Source organism: Pinus tabuliformis, chromosome 1_1 (assembly GCF_031772625.1).
Source record: "Pinus tabuliformis cultivar Carrire ecotype Pingquan chromosome 1_1, CPIR1, whole genome shotgun sequence".
Classification (NCBI taxonomy): Eukaryota; Viridiplantae; Streptophyta; class Pinopsida; order Pinales; family Pinaceae; genus Pinus; species Pinus tabuliformis.
This window is the reverse complement of record NC_142297.1, coordinates 649,199,611-649,209,330: the sequence shown is the minus strand read 5'-3', so window position 1 is coordinate 649,209,330 and position 9,720 is coordinate 649,199,611.

Genomic DNA, 9,720 nt, shown 5'->3' with positions numbered 1-9,720 from the left:
TCAAGAAAAGTACAAAATGAAATGTGTGAAAGTTCAAGAGTCATATGTGGAATATGAAAAGTCACTTAGCCATATATGGATAGAAGGTATTTAGGAGAAGTTCAAAAGTCATGTAAAGAAATCCAAAGGTAATTTAGAATTCCAAAGAACATATTAGAAGTTCAAGTGTCATGAGGGTAAACAAAGAGTCGAGGGGAGATAAAATGTCATTCATCTTGTTATAAAATCAACCTCATAACCCAAAGAGAGGGATTTCACAGGCTTAAGCTTTGGAGAGCTAGTCTTGGCTTCTCTACTTGGCATAGGAGAGAAAAGTATTCTTTGGAGAAGAAAGAAGTGACTTAATGTTCCACTATTGGAACTAGTGTCTCGCTATTGTAATTGTGTACTTGGATCTTTCACTTTATAATTGAAGTTCAATGAGCCATCACATTTTCATGTATGTACTGTGAATGTCTTAGGACTATTCTTTGTATGTTTTCTATATATTTCTTGTTCAAATGTACTAAGGAAATTGAACTATTTTGGTGGCCTCGATACTTATATTGTTGAAGGTGTGTTGTACGTGGTTTAACAATCATTGTGTCTATGTGAACAATTTTTTTGGAGAACTAAGGAACCTTTCTTTCCTCGTGTATCTCTCTAAGGATGGTACTATTACTTCCTTCTAGAGACTTTCCTTTTGTCTCCCCCCTCATGAAGGTCTTATTTTACACATTGCAATCATTGTTTCACAATGTCAAATTACCTTCTTATTCAAGGTTTACGTATATAATCTCTTATGTTATATGTTGAAACCAATATGAACCTTTGTGTTATGTTTCTTAGTTCGATACTCCGAATGGGGCTCCTACTCCGAATGGTTTGAGGTCTAATTGTGACTTCACATCAGGGAGACCCCCTATATGTTGGTGATATCCAACATTATCAACACCTAGTAACAATAAATAACATCTATGTCATCCCTTAAATGTATGCACAATTTCTTGGGAAAGAATTTCCACTAGTTTTACCAGCAACTAGGAAGTTACATGATTACCTGTTTAAGGTAGTTGACAAGTTCAACGAGATGTGTCGCCCAATTCCCTCTAAAAATAGTAATTGTGGGAAAAGAAGTATCAAAATTGTTCTTTGGATATATCTAGGTGGACTTTGGGATACCAAGGAGTATCATTTCATATAGGGACATAAGATTTCTTAGTACATTTTGGACTCCATTATAGGAGAATATGGACAGAAAGTTGAAGGTCTCTTCAAAAATCCATCCACAAATAGATGGGTAGAAATTAGTCAATAGAACTTTGGTGTATATTTTAAATGGTTATAATTAGAACCACCTAGAGGTCTATCATATATCTATATGTGTGTGTGTGTGTGTGTGTGTGTGTTAGGTCCCTATAATATCAGTCTATTCCCCTTATTCTTATTGTTAGTATAGCCCCTTATCGTTATTTTTGTGTCCATGTATTCAACATATTGTTATTTTTATTCCCCATAGCAGCTCACTATTGTTATTGTTGTGTCCTTACAATATTATTGTTATGTAGGCTCTCATTATATTGTGACCCCTTAAAATTCCATATATGCCAAGGAGGTCATCCAATAATTCATTTATGTAATGTAAAGGATGTCACCCCCTCGAAGAGGTTATTTCTCAAGTCGTTTATCTATATTTTCTCTATTTTTTGAGTTGGTTGTATAAAATTTGGTATCAGAGCTTTGGATTTAGGGTTTCATTGCTTCAAAAAGATCATCTTTGACTTTTCACTATAATTTTTTATATATGATACTTCAGAAGCTAAAATTTCAGCCCTATGGATTCAAAACATTTTTGAACATTGTGTACAAATTTCAAATCTTCGTTCACTATAATTTTTAAGATATGATCCCGGGAAGTTAGGGTTTTTGCATGCTCTAGAATTTAGTCTCAAATAGGTGACCTCGGGAAAACCGTCATAAAAATTTTTTAGCCGTTAGATTTGAGCTCTGTAAAAAGTAGATAAAATATCATAGGATTTAGTTTTTGTTATAGAAATTTTAGAGCCGCGGGTTGAAACAGTGACATGTGGCATCCCATACAACTTCTCTCTACTGAACTAGTCCATAATCGAGTCGTCATGGGATATCTAGCATTACTTTATATTGAATAATAAAATATTAGTCTAACTTGTATTGTTAGAAATTAGACTCATAGGAATACCACAAAACAAAATTTCAGACCTTGGAGATTGGAAATTATAGAGTTACAACTGCTTCAATATCGAGCTCCTAAAAATCATGAAAAAAGTGTGTTTTTTAAAATTTTGCATAGTTTATTTGAAAAATCAGTTTGAAGTGATTAAAAGGGCATATTTAAGCATATATATTAGTATTTGGTTCTAAAATTCCTCCCAAATAAAATAATTCTACACCCATTAAGCCCTCATCAAGCTATAGTATGACTCATGAAGAGGAAGAATAGTAACATGATATATCAAAATTACAAGACCAAGTACAACAAATTTTTCTCTCTCAAAGAGAAAACAAAGATGAAAGGAAAGGGGACATGGATGGTTTACAATAATAAATAAAATGTGAAATGAATGGATTAAAAGAATAAATAAAAGCATACACAGAATGTTTGAAGGAAGGTTTGACAAAGATATTGCAAGAAGTTCTTGCTAATGGTAAAAGGTATGTTACACAATAATTTGTCCCTCCCTTCATCCCAGTCTTCCTACTGTGTCATGAATCCAAATCATTCATGTTCATGCTCTCTAATGTTGCCAAATGACCCACTTTCCCAAAGTTTCTGCATCATTGCGACTGTTGTAAAAATAAACGCGCTCATGAGCACTCCAAAACAGACCGAATGCGCTACCATCGTGGAAGTACACATGATCCCTGCGATAGTCAGATTACATGAGATAACACGACTGTTGCTTATATTTGATCACGATGACATGACCTTCCCCGTTATGTAGTAGCGATGTCAGCGCTCCAGTATAGTTATGTACCCGCGATGATCCAGTCTGGGCGAGTTTGTTCTAACAGTCGACCTTCCAGATGACTCCAGACCTGGTTGTTGGCCTTGTATATGTCGCCGTCCCTTCTCTAGCATGTCTGTTTCGTCATTTGAGCCACCTTCCTTGGAGATAAGCTCATCTTCCCACCATTCATGGAGACTCCTTCTCCTATTTAAGCCTCCACCATTGCTATGAGCTGCTATTTTGGAATTCTTAGTGTTTGGAGTGTTGCTGATAGTGTTGTGAGCTTGATAGGTAGTTGGTGTGACAAGTGTGGGATTGCTAGAGAGCTTAAGGAAGGTTGTGAATTGTTTTGATCTTGTGTAAACTTGTGAGTGAGAGAGTTTTGTCTTGGGAGATCTATCCTCAAGGGTGAATGCTTGAGGAACTTGCTAGCTGGACCCTCTTGAGAAGGATTTGACGTCAGAACTATGGTTGTATTCTTCTTTGTTTATCAATAATAGATGACTATCAGTATGGTTCCACTCTTATTGTCTTTATAATGGTGATTGAGTTATATCCTTTCTAACTGATATATAGTTGCATCTATTGGATTTTATGCTTGTGTTTGTATCATTCTTTGCATGTGCAGGTGTCTGTTCACGAGGATCGTGGGGATTGTGACGAGCCGGAGCAAAGGAATAGGAGCATCGACTCTTCTACAAGTACTAGCGTTCGAATCTAGGTAGGCCCTCATCATCAGTCTTTAATTTACAATTAGGAACCTGCGTGTTAGCGTTGTTTGATTGTTGCTAGACCCTATTTGGGCTAGTAGGGATCGCCTCTGTAACAATTTGACGACTCCACTGGGGAGCTTACCTTGTTGTTTGATTTGTAAACTTTAGACGAAGCCTGAAGCACGGCCAGATAACCTTCGTAACACTATTGCTCTGCATTAGCAAAGTAGATCAATGCCACTTCAGTCAATCTCCGGTTTGGTTTACTGACTAAACAGCTTGGAACCGGCCTTTGTCCCTTTTTGTTCATTCTTCCCTTGAGTTTTTGTTTTGGTCTCTTTTCAAAATTTGGGGATTAGTTATCTGTTTCTTGGTTTCCTGGTTTGGTCTAGGAGATGGCTCGTTTGTTTAAAGATTCACCGTCTGGAGGTTGAAGCACTCTCTTGTGAGTTTTGTTGAGCGAATCTTGCCTTTTTGCTTTGTGACCTAGTTTTATTATTCCAAGTTTGTTGGATCAAGTTTGCTTGGTTACTCGTTTGCAAAGGTTCGTTTACCGCTTTCTATCGGTTTGATTGAGCCTTCCCCTTTTCTTGCTTTTGGTTGGTTGTTTAAGTGATTGTTGTTGAACCAATCTTGACATTGTTTCGATTTCTTTTCACTACCCGGACATAGATCACAATTGTTTAGGGTCAACTGGTTTTCCACATTTGTTTGTTATCGTTTCTCAAAGTTTGTTTAATGCACTTTGCCATCAACAAAAGAAAAAATCTCTTTGCTTTGTATTAGTTAATGAGAATTAGAAGCTTTTCATTTTGATTAGTGATTAGTGATCTCAAAGAAAAGTTTGTTAATTTCCATTAGCCACATTAGGGAAGTTATTTGTTGTTTTGTGATCATTTCGTTTGCATGAAAGCCCTCAAACCCTCTCGTAACTAGCATTCATCGAATGAAATGACATATTTTGGCATATAGTTTGCATTTCAGGAATTTTCAGAGATTACATACGGTAAGGCCTGAAAACTGAAACCTAATACAAGATCAACCTTCAAATGAATTGAATGAACCTAAAAACGCATTGGAACATAACGCACACTGTTTAGAGGTCTAGGCTAGGGACGTGCTCTGGCGTCGTTAAAACCCAGTCACTTTTGTTTCACTCAAGGTTGGGTGATTCCTCCTTCTGTGACTCGATAGTGGTCTAACACGGATTTGAGCTCCCACGTACCATCGAGTGTATGGGGAGACCCCACTAGGTTATCATCCTTTATCCATAGGAAGCCATGTCTGCCGCCTCACAACCCGTAATGCACCGAACACAGCGTTCGGGAAGATTTACTGCCATACGGAAAGTCCTTGGTTTTCATATGACTGCCAAGGTGTATATACAGTTTTATGGATTTGTTTGGTAAACCCTTTTGCCTAGCTCTCCAGAGTAGTCACTTTCGTTCCTTTTCGGACTCCCTAAAAGAAAAGGTCCATCTAAGCACTTGTCACTTCAGGCTCATTAAACATTCGAAGGCGACTAGAGTCATCTTTTTGTCCTTTTCACAACTCTTAAAAAATGAAAAGGTCAAGTTATGTCCTTGCGTCTTAAAATTTATTCGACCGCGATTAACATTTACCTGGTTAGATCTTGTTTACGTTAGTTTGAGTAGGCTCATATCCATGAGCATGTGGATATCCATGAGCATCTTCTTTATTTAAGAAAAAATTTCCAATCATCTTATTGACCCTCCTTTGTCATAATATGAACCCTGAACAAAAATTTGGGTTCAATTGAAATTTGAAAATAAATTTGAGAGTAAGTTATGACTTTTAATTCAAATCTAGAGGGGTAAGCTGCAGTGATTCATAAGAGAAACAAAGTTTTTTTTTTCTTTAAGTGGAAATCATTATCAAGCACACAGCTCCCCACACAAGAATACAATCAAGCAACAAAAGAAAAGAGGGAAAAAAAACTCAAGGATGCACAAAATGGTAAAAATATCTAATGAATTAGGGACTCATCTAAAGGCAAAAGTTTGTTGAAAATGGAGTAGAAAACCAGCGAAAAAATGAGGTGAAAATGTTAGAAAAAGACAAGCAAGAAGCTTTAAAAGTAAGGATACATCAACAATCTTGGAAAAAATAAAAAAAAAGAATTGTTTTTTGAAAAAATTTCGAGTGCAGAAACGACCTGAAAAGTGCATTGGGTGTAGTTTCTAGGCCAAAAATTGTGCTATGTTACCACTTCTCTTGCTCAACATATTTGGCCCAGATTCTACTGTCTCTTGCTTGGTTGGTACCTGCGACTTATGGAAATATGTATTGCATTGAAATATTTTATTTATTAAGTACAAAAATTTTTATTACTGTTATTAATATCTTTTAAATAAAACATATTAAGTTTATATTAAAAGTTAAGTAAAATAGACATATTTTTGTTGAATTGAGGCTTTTGTGATCCATATCAATTTTATGAGAGATTTTTCGACCTAAATCACATGATATTTCATTTGTCTACATGTTTCGAACCAAGTAATGTGGTTCATCATCAAGACAAGTTGAAGAATCAGATCTAGCTATTCATGTTAAATAGTCAGAGCAACGACTAAATTCTAGACGAAGTAACGACTATATTGACTTACAGGTAAATGAAATATCATGTCATTACGCCAACAAATCTCACACATTTTTATTAACTTTCTATTATTCTTTTTTTTTAACATTGAAATATTTTATTATAGCTAACTTTGCTTATTTATTTTTTACATATTCCATACATTCAAAAATGAAAAAATAATAATCTTTTTCCATTTAATTATTTATGTATATATATTTTATTTTTCTTTTAAAAATGACCTTGAAGTGAAAATTTTTGTATTATAGTTAACATTATGTTTTATGTACATATATTTTATTTTTCTTTTGAAAATGACACCTGTGAAGTGAACATTGAACAAGACTAAATCAAGGATACTCTTCAAATAAGGTTGTTCAAAAATAATTATTAATTTAATCTAATTGTTGAAATATGTTTAATAATTTCATATTAATAATAATTAGATAAATATAAATTTATATGCAATTTTTTATGTTTTTGAATATTTAAAAAAAAAATATTTTAATTGGAAATTAGAATTATTTATCTGTTTTGACTAATTACTAATATGAATAAAAAAAGACTTTTTCTAAGATAATTTCTAAATTTATAAGTTTCAGAGTGAAATTGATAAAGCTCAAAACCCCATGAGAAAGTGATATATCACTCATTTTTAAATATTGGAAATTAGAATTATTTATGTGTTTTGACTAATAACTAATGTGAATAAAAAAATAAATATTTCTAAAATAATCTCTAATTTTCATGAGTTTTAAAATAAAATTGATAATTCTCAAAATTCTATAAAAAAAAATATATTTCCCATAAAAAAACATTTACTCTTAAATTATTCAATTATTACTCACAACCATTATAAATTTTAATATATTTAATCATTATAAATTTGAAAATATTTGTAACGGTACTAATCTCTTTAATTGATTAAAGAGATAAATATGAGAATCCAGCAATACTTATACATTCACTGATTAATCCCGAAATGCTTCTGTAATTTTCCTAAAACATAAAAATAAATATCAAAATATGTCAATTAATCGCTTTATCTTATTGGTTTGAATGGACACCCGCCATCCTATTCCAATTATTGAGTACATACTCAGCATGGAAACTGTTTAGGACACTGGGCACCATTTGATCGACTAAATCCTTCAACCTCCTACGACCATTGAAGAGGTAACGATTGGGCAAATCGCTCATGCAGAAATCCAACACAACTTTCACGTCTTCGGGACCTGCAGCAGTGTCCCCGCCTGGACACTCGTAAATGTATTTAGCCATCACCAACGCATACAGCAGGTGCCTGGCATTGAACGATCGGGCACCCGGTCGCCGATGCAAGAGGGCATGCTTTAAAATCTTTGTGATTTGCGCCATCACCCCACATTCGTTGCTACCAAGTTCCAAAACTGCCGGGAATCCATATCTCATGCAGAACCGACACAGAAGTTTCATAACTTTCTCCAGGACCGCGCACTCTTCGACAAATTCTTCATTCTCAAATCCCTCATATCGGCATGCCTCATAAATCCGAGATACAATTGTACGAAGCGCATGAGACAAAGGGTATGAAGTACGTGTGGGATCGTAGTAATATCGCGAAAGAAGCAAACCCGTAACATCTGCACACAGGGAGAGCTCACTAGTCCGCGATAATGGATCATCCAAGTGGTGTTTGATGATATCGTAGTAGGCATGGAACAAAGGCACCCGCAAAGGTATCTGCACATCGAGAGAGGCATGGACCAAAAGCAATGAGTGCAAGATGCGCACGACTCTATCCTTGTCACTCCGGCGACTGCCCTCAAAGTAAACCATACGCATGATGCCACACAATGTCGGGGAAAGAAAGTACGGTTCGCGTGGGACAAACTCTAAAATCTCCAATAGTTTAATTATCTCTCGGCACAAATTTTGGGTTTCCCGCCTATCATCTATACCGTGCCAGTTTCTAATCCCATTACCATCAAAATCCCTGCCCAGCACTCCCAGAAGCCTGTCGAATCCTTCCACAGAATGCAACAGGGATATGTTGTCGCTACTATACTCGCAATTGCGGCGAAGAACAATGATACGTTCCCGAAGGGCGCTGGAATCTTGAGGGATGCGGATGATATCGTTTGCGATCCAGCGAACCAGTGAATCGACGTAGTCTACGATGTTTATGTTGTCTGCCATTATAATGATACGGGATCTGAGAAAATACGTGTACAGCGGGACGAATTGCTGGCAGGCCAAAAGTGATTGGAATCTCGGTAAAAAAATTCAAAAAATATTTAAATTTTTGAATAGATAAATAAGACACTTAAAATTTTTGAAATTCCAAAATTCCAAAATTTTTCGGAACAATTCCACTGGCTCCAAATCTCGTTTTCCTTTCATAGCTTTAATAAATAACTTTTCAAGAATCTATATGGAAAGTCGGGACGCTTTTCCATTGGAGTTGTCAACCGACTGCACTTATTGTTTCGGGGAGTTGTCTATAATGCGACTTTTTGAGATTCCGGGAATCCGGCGGAAGAAATTGAGATGAAATCATGATTTGTTGCAGTTAAAATGGTTTTTTAACTGCATATTTGGATTCAGCACCCTGAAAAACCCCTGGGACGCTTTCATTGTGCAGAAATTAGCTATCAAACTTGGATTCCAATAAATTACTGCCGGATTTTCACCGGAAAAAATGCCGGAAAGGCTTTCAAAAAGTCGCGTTAAAGACTACTGCATTGTTTCGGTAGTAATTATATTTTTTTGCTCGAGAGGAATAGAAAAATAAATGTTTAAAGACGTCTTCATAGGTGAAAGAAGAAATAAATATATTTAAATGCTAAAAAATGTCTTCATAGGGGAAAGAAGGAATAACTAGCATTTGCACCAGATGTTGCAAAGAAAATGCCGTAAGGCATAAAGTGCGGAAATCCATTATCCATGTAGTGTGTGCATTACTCAACAAGGTGGATCTCTTTAAATTTGTTGCAAACATTTATGTTATTGCATTGCTAATTTATTTAGAATCTACTACTACCTCCTCTTCTTGGAATATTAAATTTCTTATCACCCCATGATGACAATCCCTCTAATTATTGGAATCACAATTTTTTCCACTTTAGTGGGTTTACCGTCAACCTAAAGAAACATGAATTTGAGTCACTCAACTAAAAAGAAATTGCTAAATTGCTATTTATCATGTTTTGAGTAAAAACAATTAATAACTCATATTTACAACCCTTGAAATATTTACAACCTTTTAAGTCTTGTATTTATAACTCATATTTATAACCCTTTAAAATGAAACTAACTATCCATATTTTTATTAATAATAAAAAGAATCTTCTTTATAAAAGTGACACTCACATGCTACTCCTATTGAAAAGGAATCAATACTCTTTGATAAGCAATATTCTTTGATAAGCAAGGAAAGCATTATACTCGACCTCAGGGA